The sequence below is a fragment of the Canis lupus genome, chromosome 28, assembly GCF_011100685.1.
Source record: "Canis lupus familiaris isolate Mischka breed German Shepherd chromosome 28, alternate assembly UU_Cfam_GSD_1.0, whole genome shotgun sequence".
Classification (NCBI taxonomy): domain Eukaryota; kingdom Metazoa; phylum Chordata; class Mammalia; order Carnivora; family Canidae; genus Canis; species Canis lupus.
In genome coordinates, this window is record NC_049249.1 from 29,072,552 (window position 1) to 29,099,410 (window position 26,859).

Here is a 26,859-nt window from a genome sequence, read left to right on the forward strand (position 1 = left end):
ACCTTATCTCTCTGACCCCAGCCAAGCATCTCAAGACCCTAAAAAAATTAAAAAGTATCTTTTCCTTGTTAAAAGAAAACAGAAAATCTTATTTTGATAAATGTGCAGTGCATCCCTACTTATTCTTATTATCCTCTTCCAACCAAATGGGTTGAATTTAGATGCCCCTCATCCAACTTCAAAGAAAAATAACAGTCACCTGGTTTTTTTTTCCTGCTATCGTTCCCTCTTTATGTAATACTCTCCAATCTCTCCACCTCTTCTTTGCCTACCCATTTCCACACACACACACACACACACACACACACGGGTCCAGTATAAACCCACTTCTCAGTCAGATACCCTTCCTCACTACCACAGCCTGAGGAGTGTCACTTTCCTCATGGATAGATCATAAAGCTGGGATTATATGAGAAATATATTTGGCCATTCATTGTGTAGTTTCCTGTGCCATATTTTTCTTCTTTTCTTGGCCTGCTATTTAAATATTTTATTGTTAGCTAACTTTAAACATATTTATACCTTATCAAAAGATGTTAGATTAACATTTGCTAAAGAAACCCCATGTGACCTATACCTCTGCCCTTCTTTGGGTCTAGCATTCATCCATCCATTCGACAATTAATTTTGGAGCACCATAACAGTGGAGTGATTGATTACTAACCAAAATAAGGTGAAGTAGATGTACATAATTGACTATAATACCCAATATTTCACAATCCAAGTACTTTCACATATAACATCGCATTGCCCTTGTGACACCCATCTAAAGCAGATGGAAAAAGGTAATATGTCATGCAAAGCATTTAATTAGTAAATTCACTTTGACAGTGTTTAAAGTTAAGATGTGGGGGAAAAAAGATATTAAGTGCAATAATATAAAATTTAACTCTGACATGTCAGACAAACTCTTGGAGCAGATACATAAAAATACCAAAGAACAATGATTCAAAAACTAAACAACAGTGTATCAATTTATGGCTTATTTAACCAAATCAGCAAACTGGAAAGAGTACCTCTTAAATTTCAACTGAGAGCTTGACAGAGAGTAAGACAGCCTGGCCTCCATGGTTAATAAATTCCATAAGTAGAGAGCAAACATTAAAAATGCCCCGTAGCTCAATGTCTTCAGCCAAAAAGAACTAATCCAATTGACTGAGACCAAAGAAGACGACAGGGATGTATGGTTCCAGAATGTCTCTGAGGTATTCAAAACCAAGTCAATTTAAGGACTTGTAAGTTAATAACTAGGACTTTACACATAATCCTGTACTTTACAGGTAGCCAGTGAAGGTTTTTTACAACCAGGGTAATGTGATTTTCATGCTTGGTGTCAGTCAGAATGTCAGTCACTGAGTTCCAGACCAGGAGAAGTTCCTTGATCAGTCCATTAGGAGGGCCCCCCAGAATATTGGCTTGTGGGCATAGCACAGGGCCCTAGGACGGGAGGTTGTGAACACATGTCAAGAGGTGAGAGCAGTGGACAGGAGCCACAGGAAAGGCTGATTTCTAGGGCCTTTAAACATGCATTTAGTAAATAATTAAATAGGAAGCCTAAAAGATATGTCAGAATCAAAGATTAAGTGCAAATTCATAATAGAAAACTTGGGAGCTAACAACCTTCAAAGCTACAGTTCTGGGCAATTTAGGGATTTGCAGTAATGGTGAGAACCCAGAAGCAATAAGAATTTCTTCTTGGTGTGATTCATCATCGGCTTTAATAGTTAGGCAGAGAATATCCGGAGGTTAGGTGGTTGGAGAATGAATTTAAGTTTCAAGGGGGTGAAGGTGACTACTTTTTTTTTTAATACTAACATAATGTTAGAAGAATGTTTTAAATTCATTGATTGGATTCCTTTTAAAAAAAAAAGTGGCCCAAGGGCTCTGTGTGTGTGTGTATTTTAATTTCCAGGGGAAGTACTGTAATGTAATATAAGATCTTTACAGATTTGATATTGACATGTTTCAAAAAATAAACTAGAAAAAGCAAGAAAACCATTAGCCAGACACTTAACCTGTTCCAATAACATGTGCTTAACACACATTCTTTTATTCCTATTTAATATTACAATTTAATATTTTAATATTTAATGGTATTAGCTGCAAGCACAAACTAGGAAAGGGAAGGTCAGGGATTAGAGTATGTTGCATTAGCACCCGACTCCTCAAACCTTATCTACAAACCAGCAATGCCAACATCACTTGGGAAGTGATTGGAAATGTAGAATCTGCAGCCCCACCCCAGACATACTGAATCAAAATCTGTCTTTATCAGTAGCTGTAGAGTTCCAAAAGTTGCCTTCTATGTGTCACCTGGATATGTTCACCTAGAAAACCTGGGGGAGGAGGGAGAGCAGTGATGTGACCAAGCTCAGGGCTTGTCAAATGAACACCAGGCAAATGACCCCAGGAGGTGTGTCCATACCTCTGTGTAGCCTTAAGAAGGGCCATATGGTGAAAAATGAAGAAATGAGATGTTTTTGGCTGGCTCTGCCAAGGAGCACAGGAGCTCATAGGCTCTCAGGAAGAGTCACTCCACAAAAATTTACTGAGCAACAATCATGTATTAGAAAAAGAAATGAGGACAGTAGGTTCTGGAGCTAGACTGCCTGGATTTAACTCCAGCCCTGCTTCATAACCTTGAGTAACTTAATCTCTTTATCCCTTAGTTTCCCCATTTACAAAATGGAAATGCTAATAGATCCCTGGGGAGGCATACAGAAAGAGCTCATTGGATGCTAATGGTCATCATTACTCACATTTGTGCTGGGGGCTTTGTACAGTGCGGAACAAGACTAATGCGCCTTTGCCCTCCCACAAAGGAGCTTTGCTCGTAGAGGAGGTGGACTTTGTCAGGCACACTTGTAAGGAGTGCTATGCAGGAAAAGTTTGGAGAAATTGTGGAAACATAGGTAAGAGAAGAGCTCAACTTTCTCAAAGGAACCAGGACATATTGCTGTGTAATTGACCTTCCATCGTGGTCTAAAGTTTCGGTAGGGAGGGTCTTCTCTGTGGAAAGAACAGTGTTAAAACCCCTAGCAAGGAAGTAAATGCTGGAGACCTGAGAGTGGCCTGGAGGGAGAGTTTGGAGAGCAAGGTGCTTCTGGAGCCAGGAAGAGTAGGCACCCTAACAATACTCCTGCTAAAGCACCAGGAAGTGCTGGAGATGAAATAAAAATATTCTCTTTACTGTAGAGCAGAACTCATGAGAGTGGGAAACCCTCTGTGGCTGGAATTAAAGGTGAAACTGGGAAAAGCAGTGAGCTGGCAAGCTGTTGCCCCTAAAGAGGTTTCTGATCTCAGTAACCCCAAGGTTTGGCTAACAGAAGATGAGATCTTGGGCCACAGGAGGTGAGCTGCTGGAGCTGGGACATGCAAAGATTAAGTAAGAAAACTCACTCACCAGCACAGGGACATGATAAGGAAGAGTCTGCCTTTTGGAGTAGAGAAAAAAAATGAGAGACCAATGGATTTATACTCCAAAAATATCATTCTAGCTGCAGATTGGAGGAGGGCAAAAGTGGTTTGAACACATGAGTTAAGAAGCTCAATGTCCAGGTAAGACATTTTGGTGGCTTGGACTGGGCCAGTGGAAGCAGACCCAGTTCACATGACTGGTAGCATGAGTCATTCCAGGTTCAAAATTGTCACCATCAGTGAAGAATGGAACTCAACAAGCAGCTTATAAAATGACTCAGGAAAACAAAACAGGTCAATGACAAGGGTTGGGTTCCCAGAGACTGAAACAGTAGAGGCCAGTAGGATCCAAGTTGTGGAAAATTTGGCAAAGTCGGTGCATGATAACCCAGGCCAGGAGAAGAGTCACTGGGGCTAGAGAGGAAGGGTGCTTCCCACTTCGGAGGACAGAGATTGTGGCCAACCATACAGGGGAAAGAGCTTGAGTAGCCCAGGATTATGTGGGTAGTCTTTGGGCTCTCCTCTGGAACTGAAACTTAGAAGAAAATTTTGGAAGGGACTGAGAATGCCACCAAAAGTGCAATGTCACGGACTCAAAATTGTTTCAGGTGGGTGGGGGGATGGGGTAATTGGGTAATGGGCATTAGAGAGGGTACATGATGAGCACTGGGGTTATATGCAACTGATGAATTATTGAACTCTACATCTGAAACTGATGATGTATTATGTGTTGGCTAATTGAATTTAAATTTTAAAAAAATTGTTTCAGGCTTGGAGACCAAGTAGTTTAGCTGAGCCTCTCATATATCCATAGAGCCAAAAGAAATGAGAAGCATAAGACCCAGTTTGATCCTCAATATGTGGTCTGAGGACCAGGAGCACCAGCCTCACCTGGATGTCCCACTCAGACCTCTTTAGTGAGAATCTGCGTGGTCACAGGTTCCCAGGGATTCCTACACACATTACAGTTGAAGATGTGCTGCTTTGGAAGACTGTCATTTGAGCCATCTGTGATTGAGGATATGGGATACATGGTCCCAAATGGAGTATGTGAGGGTAGCTTGGCAATAGTCCAATTCATCTCAGGTCAACCAAAAACAGAAGAGGTGTGGCCTCATCTAGGCCAAGATAGTCTGGGGTATTGGAATCCTTCAAGTAAAGCTGGCTAGGGGCACCCGGGTGGCTCAATCGCTTAAGTGTCCGACTCTTGGTTTCAGCTCAGGTCATGATCTCAAGGTTGTGAGATGGAGCCCTGCATTAGGCTCTGTGCTGGGTGTAGAGCCTGCTTAAGATTCTCTCTCTCCCTCTGCCCCTGCCTCCCCCCCCCCAAAACAAAGAGTGAGGGAGAGAGAGAGAGAGAGAGAGAGACTGGCCAAATACAACAAAACAGATCCCCAGAAAACTCAAGGGGAATCAGTGGAGAGAGGTGCAACCTTGAGATGTAGGTAGGGTTGTAATTTCTGATTTCTTCCGCTCCCAGTTAGGTAAGGAGCCAATGACATCACCTTGCAATTTATGATGTAACCTTAAAATATTTATAAATATTTTTTATTTAAATTTTCATCACTACAATATTTTTGCCCTGAAGCAACATGAAAATTCTCCTATATCACTTTGATGCCACCATTTAGGGTATCTTTTACGCATAATACAGTTAGAGAGATTACATGACATCACTAAAGTCAATTAGTGTTATTACCACCCCTCCACTCAGTGAATATATATTAAGCACCAGGGCTAGACATCGAGATACAACGGTGGACATAACTGATGTGGTCACTGCTCCAATGTACTTCAAGACTATAAGGTGAAATATAATCATCACATTTCCAGACACTTTCCTAAGTATATTAATACGAGAACTCTGCTTTATTTTTGTAATAACACCATATGTGGTAGACCAATAAACATTTATATTCGCATGTCTCTTGTTGTTTTGCTATATAAGAACATGACAAATGGATCAGAAACCTCTTTTATGCTACATTTTTAGGAATATTTCCCTTCTGCTTCAATACACTCCTCCCTGTAGTGAAAAGCCTTGAGAGTCCTAAGGGATGGCAATTGAGCACATAAATATGTAAAATTCTCATTGAATTAATAGACCTGCTTTGTTGTGTTTTTTTTTTTCTTTTTGGCTTGTTAGAATATAAAAATCTGGCAAGTTATCTAAAACTCTATCACTTGGGTCTCTTGGGGAAAAATGTGAGAACCAAGGAGTACAGCATAAGCTTCAGCCGTCTTTGTGTCTCTAGATAGCTCTGCTCTGTCTCCAAGGGCTACAAAGATGATTTGTCAACTTAACATCAGCTGCAGGAGCTATGGAAGAAGACTGGCTTCTCTTCTAGCCATAGATGTGCAGAAATAGCATGTGAAGCCAGAGAACAGAGGTGGGTGGAAATTTAACACCCTCCCCACCCCCACAGCAACACCACACACAACCATCCCCTACTTCCTGCTCCACCACTACCCTGTCCTGGCCTTATGTTTCTTCCTTCTCCATCACTAATCACATGTGCTGATAGGTGCTTAGCTATTTTTATGTTATAGTCCACATGGGAAAGCAACAACAACAAAACCTAGCTCCCTAGCCAAAAGGCAGGTAGAACTTTGAACTTTGTGCCTAGGAAGGTAAGATAAAACTAGGTGTTAATTATCACTGGATTAACTCAGGTGGAAAATAGAAAGAATGCATCTTGTATCTCACCTTTGTCTTCTCCCTTTCCCAGTTCCCATTGTAGATTAATCATTGTCTCTGTGGAAGGGAGCTAGTCCACAGAAGGGTTTGTGTTTCCACCTGCTGGTGCCCAGAAACCAGTATAGATGAGCTCAGTTTTGTTAGGGACCCCAGGGTTCATGTGATTGGGAGATGAGGACACATTCTGGAGCATATGAAGATGATGAGAGGCTTTTCCTTTTTTTGAAGATTTTATTTATTTATTATGAGACACACACAGAGAGAAAGAGAGAGGCAGAGACATAGGCAGAGGGAGAAGCAGGCTTCCCACGGGGAGCCTGATGTGAGACTTGATCCCAGGACCCCAGGATCACAACCCAAGCTAAAGGCAGATGCTCAAACACTGAGCTACCCAGGTGCCCCGAGATGCTTTTTCAGATACCTCATTTCTGCTAACAGCTGCACTCCACTCTTGTCTTTCCAGGGTTGGCCTTTTGTGTTCTTCGTTATCTATTTCCAGGCATCGTCAAATACTCTCTGTCCTTTCCTTGAACTTTATTATCCAAATCCCCACCTTCCTTTCCATTCTCATAACCACGCCCCTGGTCCAGACTAGTTCTATCTCCACTGGATTACAGCACTAGCCTTCTAGCCCCTCCTAGGGGTCTATTCTTATCCACAACAATCCATCCCATGAGAGTGATCTTCTGCAAAGGCCACCTTATTCTATCAGTTATTGGCTCAAAAATTCTATGTGAAAGATAGTTCTGCACAGTTTAATCTAGCACAAATAGGTTGTAATGTGTAAGAACATGTAAGAGCACAGAATAAGAGAGACCTGGATTTGAATTCCATCTGTACCAATTATTTGATTACAAGTTCTCCAACTTCCCTAATCTTGAGTTTAAAAAAATTGTTTTTCCATTTTTAATATGGTAAAATATATATAGCAGAAAAGTAGCCATTTTCATTATTTTGAAGTATACAATCAATTGGCTTTTACTGCATTCACCATCACTACAACTCCCCAAATTTTTTATCACCTAAACAGAAACTCTGTAGCCATTAAGCAATAACTCCACATTCCTTCTCCAGGTGTGCCGTCCTCCTTCAATGTGTCGGCTAACTCAGAAGGTCTCTGAATTTCATTGCTCAAGAGTTTCTATAAAGCTATAAAGCTCAATCTCTAGCCTCTCCCCTCCCCATAGATGAGAGCATGGGGGTGGGAGGAGGCCTGGGGAGTAGGGTTGCAAGTTCCAATCTTCTAATCATAACTTAGCCCTTCTGCCACCAGCCCCCACCCAGAAACCTCTCTACTAGGAGCCTCACCCTAAGTCATTTCATTATAAACTCAGGTGTGATCAAAAGGGGCTTATTACAAATAAGAAAAGACACTCCTAGCACTCTGGAAACAAAGGTTCTGGTTGCCCTGTGTCAGGAACTAGGACAAAACCCAAATATTTCTAATTACGCCACAACAACCATCACCATTATCTTTCCCCAAGACGTTTTCATTATCTCAAACAGAAACTCTCTACTCATTAACCAATAATCCTTCATTCCCCATCCCACAATCTCTAATCTGCTCTCTGTCTCTATAAGTTTATCATTCTAGAAATTTCATATAATTGGAATTATAGTATAATTATATTTTTATTTCATTATATTTTATTTTTATTACTATATTTTATATTTATTATATATTTTTTATTTATTATATTACAATATTTGTCCTTTTGTGTCTGGCTTAATTCACTTGGTATAATGTTTTCAAGATTCATCCATGTTGAATATTACTCAGCCATTAGAAACAACGAATACCCACCATTTGCTTCAATGTGAATGGAACTGGAGGGTATTATGCTGAGTGAAGTAAGTCAATCAGAGAAGGACAAACATTATATGATTTCACTCATATGGGGAATATAAAAAATAGTGAAAGGGATTATAGGGGAAAGGAGAGAAAAGGAGTGGGAAAAATCTGAGAAGGAGACATACCATGAGAGACTCCTAACTCTGGGAAATGAACAAGAGGCAGTGGAAGGGGAGGTGGGTGAGGGGACGGGGTGACTGGGTGATGGGCACTGAGGGGGGCACTTGACGGGATGAGCACTGGGTATTATGCTATATGTTGGCAAATCGAACTCCAATAAAAAAATATACATACATACATATAAATAAATAAATAAATAAATAAATAAAATAAATTTTAAAAACCGGGAGGTGAGAGATTCATCAATGTTGAGGGGTGCCTCTGTGGCTCAGTTGGTTGAGCATCCAATTCTTTTTTTTTTTTTATTTTTTTATTTATGATAGTCACACAGAGAGAGAGAGAGAGAGAGAGAGAGAGAGAGAGGCAGAGACACAGGCAGAGGGAGAAGCAGGCTCCATGCACCGGGAGCCCGATGTGGGATTCGATCCCGGGTCTCCAGGATCGCGCCCTGGGCCAAAGGCAGGCGCCAAACCGCTGCGCCACCCAGGGAATCCCCGAGCATCCAATTCTTGATTTTGGCTCTCAGGTCATGACTTCAGGGTCATAAAATTGAGCCCCACATCAGGTTCCATGTTCAGCAGAGTCTGCTTCTCTCCCTCCCCCTCTCCCTCGGTCCCTCCCCCTGCTTGCACGTGCTCTCTTTCTCCCTCTCAAATAAATAAATCTTTAAAAAACAAAAAAGATTCATCCATGTTGAACCTTGTACCAGAACTTCATTCATTTTTATGGCTGAATAATATTTCATTGTATGTATATACCATATTTTATTTATTCCTTAGACTGTTTCCATTTTTGGCTATTATGCTGCAGTGAATATTGTAATACAAGTATCTATTTGAGTCCCTGTTTTCAATTTTTTTGGATATATACCTATGAGCAGAATTTCTGGGTCATGTGGTAATGGTATTTTTAGCTTTTTGAGGAATCACTCAACTGTTTTCCACAGCAGGGGCACCATTTTGCATTTCCCTTAAGCAATATACAAAATTGCTTTGGCTTTTGGAGTCTTTTATGGTTCCATACAAATTTTAGGATTATATGTTCTATTTCTGTTAAAAATGCCACTGGAATTTTGATAGGGATATCAGTGGATCTGTAGATTATATTATGAATATTAAATCTTTATTGTGTTTATGATTTGCAAGGACTTTCTCCCATTCTGTAGGTTGCTTTTCACTTTCTTGATGCACCAAAGTTTTAAATTTTGATGAATTCCATTTAACTTTTTTTTTTTTCTGTTGTTGTGTGTGCTCTTAGGTCATATCCAAGAATCTAATGCTAAATTCAAGGTCATGAAGATTTACCTCTGTTTTTTTCTAAGTGTTTATGACCTCAATTCTTTTATTTAAGTTGTTGGTCCTTTTTGGGTTAATTTTTGGATATGGTTTGAGGTCGAGGTTCAACTTGACTCTATTGCATGTGGAAATCCAGTTGCCCATTACCATTTGTTGAAGAAAGTGCTCTTTCACTATTGAATGGATTTGGCAAAGTCAATTGGATGTATATGTTTGGGTTTATTCCTTGACTTTTAATTCTATTCCCTTGGTTTATCTATCCTTATGCCAGCAGCGCATTATTTTGATTACTGTAGCTTTGTAGTAAATTTTGAAATTGGGAAATGAGAATATCCTGACTTTGTTCCTTCTCAAGATTGTTTTAGCTACCTGGGGCACCTTACAATTCCTTATGGATTTGAGGACCTGCCAAAAAAAAATTAAAAGGCACTAGAAATTTGATAGAGAGTGCATTGAATCTGTAAATCACCTTAGGGAATATTGTTCTCTTAACAATGTTAAGCCTTCCAATCAATGGACATGAATGTCTTTCCATTTATTTAGGTCTTCTTTAATTTCTTTCAAGAATATTTTTGGGGTTTTTATTGTACAAGTCTTTCACCAACTTGATTAAATTTAGTCCCAGATATTTCATTCTTTTAGATGAAAATGGAATTGCCTTTCTAATTTCCTTTTCATTGGGGATATACAGAAACACACATGATTTTTGTGGGTTGATCTTATATCCTGAAACTTTGATAAATTTGTTTATTACCTCTAGCAGTATTCATGTGGACTCTGAGGTTTTCTTTATATAGGATCATGTCATCTATGAATCTTCTTTCTTTCCAATTTAGATGCCTTTTATTTCTTTTTCTTTTCTACTTTTTTCTGGCTAGAATTTCTAGTACAATATGAATAGCTATGGTAAAAGTGGACATCATTGTCTTGTTCCTGATCATTTACTTTTAAAATACCTACTAAGTTCATGATATTAGTACCCTCATAAAAAGAGACAGGAGAGACCTTGCTTCCTCTCTTGTCTTCTCTTTCCACCACATGAAGATGTGATAAGACGACTGTCCACAAATTAGGAAGAAGTCTTTCACCAGAACCCAACCAAGATGGCAAGTTCTTGGGAAGTCCTGGTCTTGGACTCTACAGCCTCCAGAATTGCGAGATATAAATTTCTGTGAAGTCATGTAGCCTTAGGTATATTTCTTAAATTCCTACCCAGATTACCATAAATCTTTATACTAAAGGCCTATTTACCTCAATTCCTATTATCCAATACAGCATGTTCAACTTCTAACAAAAAGGCATGCCAAAGGTAAGAACAGAAAAACAATCTGAGGAGACAAAGCAAGAATCAGAACTAGACTCAGATATGAAACAGATGTTAGAATTATCAGAGAAGGAATTTAAAATAACTATGATTAATATGTCAATGGTTCTAGTGGAAAAAAATAGACAACATATAAGAACAGATGAAGAATATAAGCAGAGAAGATTTTTTAAGGTGGTAAAGTTATATCATATGATACACTAACAGTGAATACACAGCTCTGTGCTTTTGTTAAAACTCGTAAAACTTGGGATGCCTGGGTGAAATGGTTGAGAGTCTGCCTTTGGCTTAGGGTGTGATCCTGGGATCCTGGGATTGAATCTCACATTGGGTTCCCCACAGGGAGGCTGCTTCTCCCTCTGTCTATGTCTCTGCCTCTGTCTCTGTCTCTGTGTCTCTCACGAAAAAATAAATAAAATCTTTTTAAAAACTCATAAAACTTTATAGCACAAAGAGTGAATTTTAATGCATACAAATTTTAAAAAATAATTTAGAAGGTCACAATGAAATATAAAACATGGCCAAACAAATTACAACTGTATGAGACAAACTCACTATCACAAGAGAAGGTTACAGATCATCAATGGGAAGAGCCTATGGTGAGCAATGTAGTAATGGCCTAGACTTGGATACAGAAGTATAAATTCATGTTTACCTTACTAAACATGCACAGATGATTACACACAGAAATATTTACAGATATATATATACGTATGTATATATATATATGGTTTAGTATACATATATATTTCGTTGCTCTGGCAACTGAGAGGTGCTAGAAGCAATGACACCCCAATAGCAATGAGCTCACCCAGTGTCCAGATTTTGGTTATATTCTCCAATAAAAGGAATTAGGGCTTCTTAGAAAAATGTCTAATTCTAAAACTGGGGCAGGAAACATACAAGACAACTCCAGAGCATCTCAACCTACTAGAAAGGTCATACAATTCCACTGCATAGTATATCTAGGGTCAGCTGTTTCCTCCAGGATAAAACCAATGGGAGCATTTGTTTCCTAGTCCCCAGTGAAAGAAGTAGATTCCACACTCAAACAATAGATGCACGGGTCCTTTCCCGCTTTCTGCTCTCTCTTTGGCAAGGATTTTCTCTTTTTTTCGCTCTGAGCAGTGTGACCTAACTTTCTATCCTTTCCCTGACTCCATTTAGAAGCTCTCACTAAGACATCCGCTGAGGAAGGCCCTCTGAATGTTTCAGATTTGGTAGTTGAGCACTTGGATACCAGACTCTCATTACTGGCTCTATCCACAAGGGGAGTGAAGAACAATCCTCTCTGTCCTAAATATGAGATGAAAATAACAGTATGTTGGGCAGAGCCTGTGGGAGACTATAATAATAAGTCCCCTTAATTGTAAATAAGTAAGTGCCTGGTAGTGTTCTGCATATTGACATCATGTCCACATACAGACTATACTTATAAGGGAGAGAAGATTTCAATTTGAAGGCTCAAAGTCTATTGTAAAGTGCATAAATACAAATTTACTTTTAGCCATTTTTCCTACGTGATAAGAATGATTTATAAACACATGATTTGAGAGTTATTAGGTAGGAAATTTTTAATTCCTCATTTTGCAGATGAAGAAACTGATGTAGAGAGCTACCTGGCCATTGCACTGACATTATACAAAGATTTCATAAAAATGTTATTTATGCAAGATAAGAAACCATATTGTAGCTGAGAAGAATTATGTAGTCTTTTAAAAGTTGTAATAAGCATTGGCTTGAATAAAACTTTACTATAATGTCTTTGGATTAGGAGAGATTTAAAGTGATCTATGGTTTCTCCATGGTTAAGCAAGGAACAAAGATATCTTTATCTTTTTCCCCATCTCTGTTCAACTGTTGATTATAAAGAGCAGAGGGTGGGATATTGAAGCTTTGTCTTATTTGGGTCATTCCAGGAAAAGATAATCCATGAAGGTCCATTCTTTCAAAACAGGTACATTAAGGAATGATTCTTTACATTCCAAATAAATCGTCTGCCTTACAAAATTAATCATTCCAAGGCTTATTCATATAACAATCTGTCTGGTGTATATAAAAATTATCTACATCAAAAAATTCCAGGTAACATTAGTTACCTGGTTATAAATGTAAACATTAAGAAATTCATTAACCTGATATGATGCAAATTCTCTTCTTATTTATTTATGTTTCCTTGAAGTTTAATTTTTTTTTAAAGAAATTCTTGAGATGTTTGCTCAGCAGGTCATACCTGTGATCTTATTTGGTCCGAGAATAGAAAACTGGAGTTTCAACAAGGTATATTCCTGAGCCACAGAAGAAGCTGAAATCTGTATTTTACTGTCAACAGAGGTAAGCAGATGCATGATTATTTTTACTGCACAGAAACTCTTTCCTAGGATCTTTGTCATCAAACTGTCATGAGACCTATTTCATTTCATTGTGGGTCAAGACAATTACTGTATGTTTTTCCTGTACTTTGAAGAACTAACCATATTATAGACCTATTAAATTACATGTATATTATCAGGGGCATTTCTCAAATATTTTGTACTTAAAAGAAGCTTCTAGAAGTCCAGAGGTTGGTAGCAGAAGTTCAGCACTCTATTAGACATCGCATTTCCCCGCCGTCTCTCAGAGACCACAAACGGAGGTCTACTCTCCCAGGATTCTGGATGGACAAGGTGATGAACAACAGGACCCGTCCCAGATGAGGCATTTCATTGAGACTTTAGTGTTAAGATGATAAATGGGTGTACCATCTGGCTTCAAACAAATGACAAAGAAACTTTACAACTCACGAAAGAGTATGTTCAGTTCGGTCATATGTGTTCACTCTTGACCCTGTAGATATATGGCTAAAGGAAATTTATATTATTTCTGACATTTCACGATGAAAGTTCTGAGGACACTTTCTGTACTGGACTTCCTGCTTTTGTAGCCAGAAAGGGTGTAGTTTTATAAAAATACAGAAAGCCTGCACGTATAACCAAAACTCTCTACTGCCCTCCTGTATTATAAACAGTACGTACTACCAATTTCCAATTAAGTCACTTCGCTTTGCCAGTGACTATTTCTCATGCCTTCTTATAGCAGATTATAAGTATTATTATTTTTGTTTTTGCTCTTCCTCAATTACATTTACATGTCTGGAGAGGGAAGGGGAACATTTTGAACACACATAGCCAGGTCTGGGGTTGGAGGTCAGAAATGTGCTACAACTCCTACCCCAGTTTGCAAACATCTGGTAGCCCAGATGGGAGTAATAGCAACTCTCTTCATATTTTCATAACTGCATTATGGAAGATGTTCACTGGTTTCCTCCTTGGTGAGTTTAATTCACACCAATACTTTAAGGAAGATTAGAAAGAAAAAAAAAAAGGAATGAAGGAAAACATTTATGACAGCCCAGAGCTGGGTTTTCATGCTCCCGTCGAACAAAGAATTCCAAGATAATTATAGCATATAACAGATCTTTAAGGCTTATTTTGTGAATCAAATCAACTATGTATTATTTTCTGTGCTGAAGCTCAACATGCACTGCAAAATGCTGTATTTTTAGTCCAGATATAGATTTTATGTTTTTGCTCTAAAATGATTTTCATCGGTGAAGAGGCTTTGTAAAGCCAGCTGAAAATGAAACAACATAGGGAAGCTGCTTTTTCCGTTCAGTGTTATCATCCAGCCTTGCTCGAGATTCTGATATTACGAGATGCCCTGTTATGTCACCAACCCTTTCTAACGGCTGCACTAAGGACTAATAGCCTTATTTTATTTCCTGCCTCTTCTCTGAGATGATTTTCTAGACTATTGTCCAGATTTGCACAAGTGAACAAGTCAGGGACCCCCATGCAGACTCCCAGCTCCTGACTGAGTATGGTCCTCAGGGGGTGAGCCACTGATCCAAAGCAAGACAAAGCCTAGAGTCACCAGGATAGTTATGTCCACTTGGAGAGGTTAAACAAGGGGCAGAGTCAGGTCTCACCTCAGGACTAACATTGTTGCATTTCTAAGGAATAGACCACCTATTCAAGTGCCCTGAGCCATAGGGTTTTTTTCCCTTTTGTTGCCTAGTGTGTCCCTAAGCATCTGGAATAGTGTCTCGCACATCGTGGGCACTCCGTAAACATTTACCGATGAATGACTAAGTATCACTCCCAGCTTCTTGATCAAGACCATAAGCCAACTAGGAATCATACTTGACTTCCTTGTGTGACTGGCATCACCAGGATTGGCAGCATAAGTCAGTAAGAAAAGCACTCAGGTCTAGGTCATAATGGTCATTTATCTCAGCCAAGGGTTTTAATGGCTCTATTTCCAAAACCAAATAACTCAGAGTCCTAGCTTTCTCATATGGAAACAAAGATAATATTGGACCTACCTATTTTGCAGGGTTTAATGCATATCAAAGTAGATGTGTACGGCAAAAGCTAAGTGCCATAGAAATATTGTTGCTATCAGCAATTGGACTGAGATGTAGCTATTTTATTAACAGAGATGTTGGCTGCAGGAGAGTTTAGGCAGGAACTCTGTGGCAAGAGTAACGACTCCAACGTGATGAAAGGCTCTAGCCAAGGGCATGCTGGGAGCCGGATTGCTTGGGCACTAGAACCAGAAGCCAGGGTAACTAAAGCAACTCAAAGCTTGCTGGGGAGCTGCCAGTTAGAAGTGGAAGAAAACAGCAACTTGGAGGAGGCGCCGTCCCAGGAGGCCCGCTGGGCCCAGACATGCCCACCCTCACGTTACCTGGAATGTTTGACTTTCATTTCTGATTTTCTTTTAAGAATCATCCCTTTGGGGGCACCTAGATGGCTCAGCAGCTAAGCATCTGGCTTCAGCTCAGGTCATGATCTCAGGGTCCTGGGACAGAGCCCCGCGTCGGGCTCCCTGCTCAGCAAGGAGTCTGCTTCCCCCTCTCCCTCCGCCTTACCCCTCCTCCTGCTTAGGTTCTCACTTGCTCTTTCTCTTTCAAATAAATAAATAAAATCATTTTTAAAAATTTAAATTATAAAGAAAGAATCATTCCTTTGAAATATACAAATAATTTGTGGAAAGTTAGAAAATGTTCCATCATTCGCATTCTACTGTAAAATAGTTTGATGCGGTTGTTTGCCTCTCAGTATCTAGCACAGAATGGTAGTAGGGGTGAGTCTGCAGTTTTGGGATAGGGTGGGGGTGGGGTAATATAATCCAGACTGTGGAGGCCAGGGGCAACTTTCTCCAAGTAGATGGGAGCCCAAGTGGGGAGGTAGAGAGGTTAAAGAAGCTGTAAGGACAGCCTGGGCCCCCGAATCAGGGACACCAGTGGACAGAAGAGAGGTCTAAGGAAGAGAAAAGCAATTTCTTGTTGTCACTGCTCCCTCACATTTTAGGACTGGTTGTTAATCTACTTACGGTAGGTAAGTCTTTTCCTTCTTCCTCTCATTTCACTTCGTAGTATTCCTGAGATCACAGCCCAGACAGATTTAATCATTATCATTTGTAAGTGGCCTTTCCTTTTCTTAACTAAAAATCGGAATAGATAACATTTCTTTTTTTTTTTTTTTTAAGATAACATTTCTAAGGGTTCAAAATTCAAAAGGCACAAAATAGTATCTCCAGGAAGCCACATCCAGTTGACTGGGGATCCTTCTGGAGCTGAATAATCCATCCACAAACAAGCACGCAGTCTCACACAGACTCTCTCTTTTCCTTAGGCTGCTATTTTTAATGTTCAGGAACATTAAATTAAATTGGCTTTGGGGCCTGCCTGGGACTCTGACAACCATTTATAACATTTTTTTTTTCCTGAGAGAAACTGTGTTCCCAGATCCACATAATCAACCTGAAGGTAAATTTCTAGAACTGAGCACATTGGTAAGTTGGAGACTTTCTGTTTAGATCTATATTAAGCAGTGCTGAATAAGCAGAGATATGAAAAGTGAAAACTGCCTGTCTATGCCAGATTAAAGTTTTCCATGATTTTTTTCCTCCCAAAAGTACCTTCAAGATCGGCTTTTGAGAAGCTGACGTTTGTTGGGCTAAGGGTTGACAAGAAGTGAGAGGAGGAAGAAACCTTCTTGTGTTATCAAAATTCTCCTTCCTTGAGCTAAAGAGATCTCCATGCAAGGGGTCCTAAGGTTGTCCTTAAAACCCCTTTCCAACTGGCTCACAGCAGTCAACAGTTTCTGCATCCACGGAGGGAAATCCATTAATTCCAGGCTCTCAGATGGGAAATACCTTAACAAAAGAAGCAGCCAAATGTACACATCTTGCTTGATATCACTAGCTGATATCTTCCGGCATGAAGTTTGTGCTGATTGTTTTTATGCGACAAAGTCAAGCAAATGTGGGTGTGCAGATAATCGTTTCCAGAAACATCAAGGACCACATTGTGTTTGCAAACAGTCCAGGTTGGTGCAGTCTATGCACCCAGGTTGAAAGCATCTCTCATCTTGGGGGACATTGCAGTACCTCACTACACTTCACCCACACAAATAACCACAGGTTATTCATAAAGCCTGTGTGTGGACTATAATGAACACACTTGAAAGGATAAACATTGAGACTTCTGGCCAATAAGACAAAGTAATTCAATAATAATGGGGAAGTCAGTAAACGCCCCCTTGGAATTTGTTTGGACCTAAAAAATTCAACTCTTCCTTTCTTGATCAGACCTATAGTTTCATTAATTTTTGCTGAAAAAAAAAAAGGAACATTGGTATCATGGATTGATAATTGTGTACATAATTTTCTATCTTAGCAACTTTCTTGAAGGCAGGACTGCTACATCTCTTAGAGAAACAGAATAGACATAGGAATTTTATATCATGTCATATCCATTATTTTACCCCACGCTGTTAGAAAATAGATTGCACATGATAATGTTCTCCAAAGTTGTTTGTTAAAATGAATTAAAAATCATGTCAACTTGCAAATTTATTATTGTTGTTATTATTAATTATTACTTTATTAGCACTAACTAGGTGCTAAGCTAAGCACTCTTCTAGGGGCTTTACAAATAACTTATTTAATAGGCAGCTGAATAATAAATATTTAAAAACTCAGTATTTTCTCTTTAGAATTTTAGATCTCCATGCTATCTTTTTTTTTTTCCATGCTATCTTTATTCACAGGGCCAACATGAACTGAATTAGATTGTTATCAGAGTAAAGTTCTGTTTATATAAACTTTCTTTGATTATGAAAATAGCACATATCAAGTAAAAAAATAGAAAAAACAGAAAAGTATAAAAAAGACAATAGTAAAAAGATAGCCCCCATTAGCATTTTCATTAGAGATATATTTTTGAGCATCCCAGAAATAACCAGCTGAAATTTCTGCTCATTCTACCAAAATAGCATCCTACTCCCCAGTCTTTCTCTGCCTCGTCATCCTATTTTTTTAATGGTTGTTATTGCATTGATCACTGTCTAAAATTATTTAGTTTTCATTTCTTCCCTGTCTCCTACTAATAGAATTGAACATCCCGTATATCCCAGGTGCTGAGTATACAGTTGATACTCAATAAATGTTGCTTAAATGAATTAATATTCCTATTCTGTTGTGTATAGGATCACTGTAATGAGTTCTGTATGGTATCTTACAGCATTGTGGTTTTGGTGTATGTAAAACGTCTGAAATTATTTTACTCAAGTTTCCTTAGCTCAACATTGAGATAAGTTAGAATTTTGGCTAAAATTTGATGACCACCATGTCCAAAAAAATTATGTACAGATTAAAGTAGTTACAGTAATGCTGCAAAAAAGTGCTTTCAGAAGTGTTGGTGAGGTCTTGTTCATTTAGGATTTTAATGGATTAATCCCTTCCCTCCTGAGAATATCATGGACAGAAACTTGACAATGCAAATCTTTAATAAGAATCTATTTAACAAGGTCAATAGAAAGTGTCATCTTCACGTGCCCTATAAAGCCAAAGTTTTGCTATTTCCCCTACATTTTTATTTAACCCAACACATTGTTAGGTACGAAAAATTCAATATACTGAAGAATTCAGAATACTAAGGGAATATGTAAGTAGGGGCATCCACTTAACAATAATTTGTTTATGGAAAAATTCCTTATCATGCCATATATTGGGACCCAAAAAAAGGGCCACGGTTAGCATATGGATTTTCTTTTTCTTTAAAGGAAATTCAACCTCTTTATAAGTATCACAACATATCCAGGAAGCAGATAAATAAGAGGCTAGTATTGCTCCCATACTACAGAGTTGGAAACCTACAACTCAGTGTTTCTTCAGCATCTATTGCTTGCCCAGTTCTGTGCTAAGTCAAATATGCCTAAGAGAGAGTTTGGTTTAAAAGAGCTTTAGATATACTTTGGGAGATAATTTGAAGTGTTTCAAGCAATTAGAAAAAGAGAGCAAAACCAAATGGCACTCATTATGGCTGTCAGAGTTTGGGGATGGTAGAGGGGATATGGGAACATGGAGAAGTGGCATTTACAAAGATGGAAGGGAATCAAGAAGGTAACAAGAGTATTACAATGACCATTACAATATCATATGGATTGCATGCTTGCTATGGGCAGGGACTATTCTAAATGCTCTGCATAAAATCACTTAAAATCCCTACAGCAACCCTATGAAGTTGATTCTATTATGCTCCTCAATTTGCAGATAAGGAAACTGAGCTTGGGGATAAAAGAGTTACCAAGTCATAAAGCTAGTAGGTTTAGGGAGAGAATGACATAAGCTAATCATGAACCTGGCCTGGAAATTGGGAATAGAGATTCCCTCGCCCAGATGGAAAAAATATTCCAGTTGAGAATTATGAGAACAAAGCCATCTGAGTTATGCAGAACTTTGAGTTTTAGTTTGCAGTTCTTAAAGTCGTTAGGTTCAGGACCTCTTTATAACTCGCAAAATTGAGAACCCCAAAGAGCTTTTGTTTGTGTGGGTTATGTTTATTGGTATTTAGCATATAAAAATTAAAACTGAGAATTTTTTAAACATTAAAATATTTAACATTAAAATATTAAATAACAATAATAAACCTATACCTACAACATAAGTAACATTTTTATGAAGAACATCTGTATTTTCCAAAACAACAAAAAAAATCTAATGAGAAGGGTGACACTATTTTACAGGTTTACAAATTTCCTTCATGTCTGTTAATAGAATAGAGGACAATGGATTCTCAAATCTGATTCTTCATAATCTGCCTTGATATGTTGTTTTGGTTTGAAGCATATGAAGTAAGTCTACTCCACATATCTGCATATGTAGTTGGAAAAGGGAAGAGTAACTTCTTTTTAAGTTTATTTATTTTTAAGTAATCTCCACACTCAACATGGGCTCAAACTCATTACCCCAAGATCAAGAGTTGTATCTCTTCCAACTGGGCCAGCCAGGTACTCCAAGGAAGGAATATCGTAATAGCCTTTTCAGATAATTGTGGGTAATCTTTGATATCACCCCAAAACTTGGAAATTTGTTTCTTTACTTCTTCTTTGTCACAGCATTATTTATATCCAAGAAAATTAATCAGATTTACATCTTCAGCAGCAATGAAATTTAGTACTGGTATCAAAATATAAAACATCTTACCCTAAAAAATTCCTTCATGCCCCTTTGCACTTCCCTCCCCTTATTCCTAGCTTCATGCAACCAGTGATCTGCTTTCCATCACTACGGTTTGTCATTTCTAGAATTTCATATAAACGGAATCATTCATAGTCTTCAATCTTTGCCCTTTTTCATTTAGCATAATATTTTTGAGATTAACATTAATCTTAATGTCATATCGTGTATATTACTATGTTGTTCCTTCTTATTGGCAAGTAGTATTCTATTGTATATGACGATTTGTTTATATATTCACCGGCTGCTAAATATTCCAGCTGCTTCCTGTTTGGGGCTATATACAACATGTGGATGTGTATTTTTATTTTATGCCTTTGTATTTTATGTGGATGTGTATTTTTATTGCTTCCAGGTAAATATCTGTGGGTGGAACTCTTGGATCATATTATCATAAATATATGTTTAGTTTGATAAGGCACTGACATACTGTTTCCAAAGTGGCTGCACCATGTAGAGTTCCAGCCACAATTCCATGAGAGTTCTAGTTGCTCCACATCCTTACCAATGCCAGTATGGACAATCGCTACTGCTTTACCCATGCTAGTGGATTTGTTGTGATTTCTTATTGCGGTTTTAGTTTGCATTTCCTGAATTACTAGTGATATTGAACATATTTACAGATGCTTATTGACTATCTTTTGCAAGGTGTCTATCCCATTCATTTGCTCATTTTTAAATTGGGTTATTTTATTATTGAATTCTTAGAGGTTTTTTTTAGATATTCTGAATACAAAGCATCTGTTGGGTGTATATGTCATGAACATTTTTTCCCCCAGTTTGTCACTTTCCTTTTAGTTTTATTAATTATGTCTTTCAAAGATGGGAAATTTTTAATCTTGATGAAATCATTTTATCAATTTTTTTCTTTGATAATATTTGGTTTTAGTGTCCAGTTTAAGAAAACCTGGTCCAACCCAGTATCACAAAGATTTTCTTATATTTTTTTCCTAGAAGTTTAATCACTTCAGATCTTACATTTAGATCCATGACCTGTTTTGAATTAAGTTTTCTATATGGTGTGAGGTGATAAGGTTTGTTTTGTTTTGATGCAGACATCACTTGTTCAGCACCATTTGTTTAAAAGACTATCTTCTCTCTACTGAATTATGTTGGTATCTTTGATGAAAATCAATTGACCATGTAACTGTGGGACTATTTCCAGATTCTTTAGTCTGTTCCTTGATCTATTTTTACATTAGTGCCTCATTGTCTTCATGACTGTAGCTTTGTGGTAAGTCATGAAATCAAGTAGTATGAGTCTTCCAATTCTGATCTTCTTTTTCTACATTGTTTTAGCTTTTAGGTCCTATGCTTTTTCATATAAATCTTAAAATAAACATATTAATTTGTTTTAAAAAGCCCATTTAGATTTGGTTGGGATTGCTTCAAAGCTATAGATCAATTTGGGGAAGATTGCCATCATAACAACATTGAAACTTCCAACCTAAGGGTCAGCACACTATGGTCTGCAGGCCAAATCTAGAATATTCTAATATGCCCTCAAGCTAAGAATGGTTTTTACATTTTGGAAGGGTTGTTTTTAAAAAAACAAAAACAAAAGGGAATATTCCACAGTGACCTATATGGTCTGAAAAGATACCAATATTTACTGTCTGGCCTTTTACAGAAAAAGTTTGTCTACCTCTGTTCTAACCTTTGAATATGGCACATCTGTCCATTTACTTACTTTTTTTTTTAAAGATTTTACTCATTTATTCATGAAAGACACACAGAGAGAGGCAGAGACATAGACAGAGGGAGAATCAACCTCCAGGGAGCCTGATGTTCAGAACTTGATCTCAGGACCCCAGGATTATGACCTGAGCCAAAAGCAGATGCTCAACCACTGAGCCACCCAGGTGCCCCCTGTCCATTTATTTAATCTGTTTAGTTCCCCTTCAAAATGTTTTGTAGCTTTCGGTGCATGGGTCTTACACGTCTTTCATAATTTCTTATTGTGAACCACACTTTAAGAACCGTTGCCATAAGCAGTGAGGGACAGAGGGCACTCACAGTTTGCCTTCTTTTTTTTTTTTTAGAAGTCAGATTACATGGTGAAAAATGCCAAAGTATTATTTTAAAAACACAGTGAAAGGACCTACAGAGGCAAGAAGCAGGGAAAACAAGAGGAATCTGCCATATTTAAAATGAGAGGGGCTGGAGACATCAGTTAGAGTAGTAGGAGAGAAAAGCGAGTAAATTCAAAAAACATTTCAAAGGGAGGAAAAGCAGGATTGGTAATGGATTGGATAAAGAGGATGAAAGGAGGGGAAGAGTCAAAGACAACTTCAAGGTTTCTAGCCTGTGATGTTAAATGGCTCGCCCATGGTGATTTTTATTTGCTTTACTTTTATCATCAGGATGCACAAATGGGATTTTCCCACATCTAGCTATTGTAGCTCCCTACATTCAGATTTACCATTGAAATTACCTGCTATCTCTTCACACCCTGTTAGTGAACAGGTAGTATTTTGATGGATGTTATATGATCAGAGAAATCCCGGGTCTTGGTGGAGTGTGGAACATAGCTCCCTCTAAATCCTTGTTTTAATTAATTATTCCTTAATATTCAAAATCTTTTCTAGCTATGCGGTAACCGAAGAGAACATCCTTTTTCCCACCTTATTTGTTCGGAAATCATCAGCCCTTGGAGATATTTATATTATTTATGACATTTAAATTTGTTTTTTTCTTTCATTTTCCATCCTTGGGCTTTCTTTTGAAGTCACACTATTAAACCTCCTTAAAAATATTTCTGTGTGTTTAGTTAACAAAAGCTCCTGTAAGTTGAATCCATGCTGGGAAAAGGTTCAGGTAAGCTCTCTATATAAGCTTACAGACAATTGTGTAAATCTTCAGCCATTAAAGAGAAAGGAGAAAAAAGCCACCCTCATTACACTGCTGTCACTTACTCTTCATCTCCTGTCCTCTTTAGCAGCATTAAGATGGGATGTAAATTTGCCAGTTAATGCTGTTAGAAAATGGATGGTTCAAGAAGGGCAGGAATTAGAGATCAGTATTAGGTGCAGATAAGCTCCTTTCCCTCTGCAGTGGCGGCTGTTTAACATTCATGGGAAAATCATCATCAAACAGCGTTATCACAGCTCTGTTGATGGCTGAGGAACTTCATCACTATGATAATTTTTTTTATAGCTGTGAGCCAAAAAGCTCCCTTTTATTTCTGCTGTCTAGAGCTGTGATCGAAGCTTGTTTGTATGGGTAGGATACAGCCAACCCTGGGCTCCCGGGTTGGGTTTGATTTCTTCTCCCCCCCTCCCCAGCTCTCTCCTTGTGCATGTTGCACTAAACAGTCCTACTGATAAAAATATATATATATAAAAATGGAAGTCCTCCAACAATCCTTCAAAGCAGAACAGATATTTTTATGATCAGTAATTCAAAGTTTGACAAGTGATGCTGTTCTGTAATGAAACTGTCATCCATTTTATTGTGAGCAAAATGCTAACTTGATAAATGGAACGTGGAGAGGAGGAGAGCAGAGGGCTGGGAGCAGGCCAGAGGCGGGAAAGAAATGCCTGCCTCTGAATACCTGGAAAGCAAACTATTCAAAACAGCCCAAGTATCCCTCAATAGCCTATTTCTCATCAATAGGCTGAGTCCTCAAAGCTCCTTGCCTGTAATTATTCCTTTCTGAGTCTCAAGCAAAGCCCACGAGATGGGGTCTTCCGTAGCCTTTTCTTGGCTCTGTTCTATTTTTATGTTTAGAGTGTTTGGGGGACAACATTGGTTGTGTTATTCTAAACTTGCCCAGTTTGCTCAAGAACACACGATCTTCACACGTGCTATTTCCCTGACATGTTTAGACATCTTCGAGTGTAGGAGAGATAAAAGTCGGGGTTGTCACTTGCAGCATAGACAGGGCAAAGACTCGAGGTATTCTTCTGAGGTCGATAAGGAAACTATTCAAAGAAAATTTAAATTTATTAAGGTGCTCAAGCTGATGCCTCTTTGCAGCTTTGACCTCATTTTCAGAGGCTTAACTGCTCTAAGTGACTTCCTCTGCCTTTGGAATGCCGCTCGAGAGTGTGCTGCTGAAAAGTAGTTTTGTAGTCCGGACAGAAAGGGACTATAACTTAAATTGTTGGGATTTGAATTCAGGATTGATTTAACTACTTAAGTCATTGCCTTTCAACTAACCCCCATCCCCTTTCTCTCCCCAAGAGCAGACTTCCAGGCCTGCCAGGATGGGCTGGATGATGCTTGAAGTTTGGAGATAAGGACTTTTTGTCCACTGGGTTCAGCTTAGACGACCAAACTCATTTCCCACAAGACTAGAGTTTGAATCCAGTTAGGATCCCGGAGGTGAAAGGCTGGTGCTTTATCATTTAAGTATAGCTATTTAAACATAAGTTTAAAAAAGATACTGCAGGATGGAGGGAAAGCATTGTTCCTACAAGGATAATCTTGGGGAAAGCTGCCTGACTGTTCCCTAAAGATCAGATAACCTTCTCCATCCCCAAATAGCTTTGGCCACCTCTGACTTCTCAAGATCAAGAGCCAAAGGATACTTCCTCACTCCAAGATTTTCTCTTCCACATTTTTTTTAGGATTTTGTTTATTTATATTGTGGGGGAGGGGCAGAGGGAGAAGGAGAAGCAAACTCCCTGCTAATCTCAGAGCCCAACATGGGACTTGATCCAAGGACCCTGACATCATGACCTGAGCCAAAGTCAAATGCTTAACCAAATGAGCCTCCCAGGAACCCCTGTTACATGTTTTCTAAAAAGAAAGAAAGAAAGAATGAAAGATCTGAGGAGGTGTTTAATTTCCATAAGCACTCCACTTCTTGAGCTGACTATATAGGTTTAAGTCTTAACTCTGTGAGCTTCTCTTTGTTGGTGAAAAATAGTCATAAGGCCCCAGATAAGGGAGCTATTGAGCTTGTCTGATATGCATTCTCTCAGCAGACACCTGAAGTGCACAGGCACAGATGGCCCCTGCCCTTCCTTCTAGAACACCTCCTCAGTGAGGCATTGTGAATACCCTCCCTCCACAGAGCCTACCACATCCAAAAGGAATTCCCAGTCTTTCTTCTCTCAGTTAATGGAAGCTCCACTGCACTTGACATTGCTCTTTGCTTATTCATTACCTCTATCTCCACCATACCAGAAGCCCCGTGAGGACAGATATGCGTCCTCTTGGCTTCTTTTTGTTTTTTGGGGTTTTTTTCTGCTGTATTTCCAGTGCCTAGACCAGCTTGACATGTGGTGGGTGCCCAAGAGGTAGTTGATGAATGAATACACTCCTGTCCAGAGCTGAAGCTGAAGAGCATTGTAGCATGGTAGCTCAAATTCAAGGGGAGAGACCTGGCTGGTTGAGAAATGCCAAGGGCAGCAGAAGTGGTCAAGAAAGCCCTTTGCTTCCCAGGTACATGAGAGAAAGATGGACATTTGTTCAATTCTGAAGATAGACCTAAAGAAACAGATCTGGAGAGAAATATGTTTTGCCATCCCCTATTATGGTAGAAATGGGGAAGTAATGGGGGAGTTTCTTGTGACCAAGATTTTCAGGAAATAATGTTTATTGCCAATGACCCTTTCTAGCCTTTTCTTTCTGTGCAAACACAGGTAATCAACTCTCCATATTAGTTATAGAGGCTGTATGACTATAAGTCATGAGTCATAAGGGACCTTCACCCAGAGTAGATGAAGGAAGGGCTCCTAGGGAGACCAGCAAGAGGGAACAGTGGCAGTGGTGCCAGAAGTCCCCAGGAGGGGTCGGGGCCGTCATCCTGTCAACCTACAAAAGCTTGAGCACAAAACCTATGACCCACATAAAGAGGGCTGGCTACACCCAGCAACCACTGCAATCACACATTCTCTAATTTAGTTCCTTTTACACTAACAACTACATGAAACAGCTTTAAGTTCACAAGAACAAAAGACAATGATGGTAATTTCATCTTGTTTGCCAAGACAGCAGCAAGTTTCTAGTCTCCACCCCCCACCCCCGCCCCTCCCATCTATCTCATTATCTTGAATTACCCTTATTTTTTCTTGGTAATACAAAAAAGAATTAATTAACCTTTTAAGAACCAGAACCCATTACAGGGATATCTTGTATTCACAGTATATAGGATATGACTCAGTTATTAATTAAAGTATTTTTTACCTAATTTTGACTTTGGAGCTAAGAATAGTTAATCTCATAAGAATTTCATTTCAACTTTACTAAACATATCTGTGTGTGTGTGTGTGTGTGTGTGTGTGTGCGTGCACGTGCAATGCACATGCGTTTGGCAGAACTATAGCATGGGTCAGTTTTGATGCCAACCCGAGTTTATATAAATTTTTATATTTTCAGATTTCTTGTGGCTATTGGGACTTGCTCTGGAAGGTGTAAAATTAATCTGATTCCATCAGAGTGTGTGCCAATTAATAAATAAGAATAATAGCCTTGTTGTTTTCACTGATACTATCTAATAGGGTGTGAGGGAGTCCCATCTAAATCTATTTATCAACCTTTTGAATCAGATCAAAATCAGAAAATACCTTGTAACACAGAAACCATCTTTTGTCTCAGGGGCATGTGGAGGGAAGCAGTTGATTCCGATAGGAATGGC

General features: G+C 38.8%; 1 long non-coding RNA gene across 1 annotated transcript in view; it reads right to left on the reverse strand.

Moving 5' to 3' along the window:
* Positions 1-26,859, reverse strand: part of LOC119866600 — a 69,384-nt gene that overhangs the window by 6,780 nt on the left and 35,745 nt on the right. The window lies entirely within an intron of this gene.